A 2,444-nucleotide genomic window follows, 5' to 3' on the forward strand; every position below is an offset into this window, starting at 1 on the left:
GTTCAACTTCCATCAGAGTCTCCAGGATTCCTCATGCATATATTCATTTAGTCAATTTTTCATTTTGTGTGCGCGGTCAAACTCGTCTGAACACCACGGTATACGTTGGCAACGATCGCCGCTTCTCAACGTTACTGCTAACGTAACGCCACGTCGATAGCTTGGGTACACGGTGTTTCTGAGCTTTCACACTTTGGTCTGCGTCCAAATATTAAGGCTTAAAAGCTGCAGAGAGAAAAAAAAAAAAAAAAAACAACAACCCTGAAAGTGGAGAGTACAAAGTGTCCGGGCCAACCTGTTATTTATGCACGGCTTTAAACGGTTTCACAAATTTACCCCCCCCCCCCCCCCCCCCCCAACCAAGTGTGTCCTCTGGACTGAAATGCAGGGCACGCTGATGCTGTAATGACCAAGGTCGGCGCGACAGCTCGGCCACCCTAATGTCACAACTTCTGTGACACGGAGGGAAGTGTGAGAGAAAATCAACAAGGTCTCAATTTGTGAGAGCCGCAGGGTGAGAGAAAGGAGGGAGGAAAGGTCACCTCCCCCATATGAGCAGCATCAGCGCCGACCACTTTATGAAGACGTAAATAGAGCATCTCTGACTCCGGCCTTTCGCACACGCAGCGTACGCGTGGGCACGCGCGGCAGGTGCTCCCTCAACCAAAAAGGAGAATGTGATTGGAAATAAAGACCATCCACTGTGTCTGAGGACTGTGAATGGAGCCAGTAATGTTTTCAATTTGAGCCCAGAGAGCAATAATGGAGCTCATTCCACAGCGAGCTGACGCTGGAGAAGACCTGGCCTTAAAGCCCCAGGATTCATCATCCTGCTCGTCCTCCGCTCCTCTGCTCTTTGTGTCACTCTGTGTGGGGTTTATGAAGGGATTCATTTGTTGGATAAGAAGAACAGAAAGTATTGTGGAGGTAAATGTCGGCGTCTGCTGAAGAAGTTCACGTTTGACTCACTGTTATTTCAAAGGTTTTAGCTCCTTTTATCGTCACTGCGTTTGCAGACAAACGGATTGTGCGGCGCTCTGAGATAACGTCATGAAGTGGAGGACACGATAATGCGCTGATAAAAATACAAAAAAAAAAAAAATACTACTTTGATAAAAGAACAACTATTTAAATCTAATCACACCTTAAAAGACAGCGCGGTGGAGGTTGTGGGTCTTGTGTTTGCCTTACAGCAGGGTGCGGGACAAATGAATACTCGGCAGCGGGAGGTCTTGTGTTTGCCTTACAGCAGGGTGAGGGAGAGAACTATTTGCAGGGAGGGGGGGGGCAGCGGGGCAAATGAATTTTAAATGTTCGTTTTTTCTCGACTCTGGAAACTCTGCTGATTTTTAATCATATTTGCAAATGAAGACACAATTCACTCCCATTCACACTCACTCATTCACACCACAGTCCTGGTGTTGGTCATGTGACACCAGTGCGTTCAATCGTGGCCGTTCTGTCAGAACTGAGTTAAGAATCTGTAGAAACGGTGGCGTAAATCTGACCAGTGGAGACGTAACTGTAAAGAATTCTGTTTTTAATGTGGGTGAAAGAGTTTGGAGGATATTTAGTTTGAAACATTTGGACACAATAATATAAACGTTACTTTAATCAAAGACTTTCTTCCTCAAAGCGCGGCTAAATTAACCAAGTTCTAATTTAAAACATCTCAGCAGATAATTTTAAACACTGAGCCAATCACACGACAACAAATTACAGTTTTTATTCTGTTCTTATTTTTTTATTTGTGCCACTGGAATAAAATTATGTCTGATCCAACAAAGAAATAAATAAGCAACCAATTTAAAAATAAATAAATAAATAAAAATAATTGCCTCGTTCTGTTTTAAAATGTACTTGAACAATGATCTAACACAGTGGTTCTCAAAGTAGGGGGCAGGGAACCTGTAACGGAGATGGATTTCACTTTAACTAAATACCTTTAGTGTAGACAAGAAGAAATCAACAATAATCCTGTCTAGAAAAGGGGGCGCCACTGAGCTAACACGAGGTGGACGTTAAGGTTAAAAAATAAAACCTCGTGGGTCAAACATTTCCGTAGGAAGTTGATAACAAAGGTGATTTGTTTTTCCTGTAAAAAGTCCACAGTAAAAAGTCGTGGCAGCTGGTGGAGAATTTGAAGGTGATTTGCTAAAAAAAAAAGAAAAAAGAAAAAAAAAAGCCCAAACAGATGCAGGTCCTCAGTGCAGAAACAGAGGGCAGTAATGAAAGCTCGTGTTCATTTAGGAATCCTGTCTGTGTTCAGGGGCAGCCGGACAGGACAGCTTCATCAGGGATTTTTTTTTTTTTCTCTAACGTCCAGGAGCACAATGTGTGCCAAGGGTGTGATGGCCGGCAGGTTTATCTAAGCTGACAGAGATGAATCTCCCAGCAGAGGGGGAGACAGGGAGGGGAGGGGGGTGAGGGGGTGAGGAAGGGGG

This window comes from Cynoglossus semilaevis, chromosome 15, assembly GCF_000523025.1.
Source record: "Cynoglossus semilaevis isolate Cse_v1.0 chromosome 15, Cse_v1.0, whole genome shotgun sequence".
Taxonomy (NCBI): Eukaryota; Metazoa; Chordata; class Actinopteri; order Pleuronectiformes; family Cynoglossidae; genus Cynoglossus; species Cynoglossus semilaevis.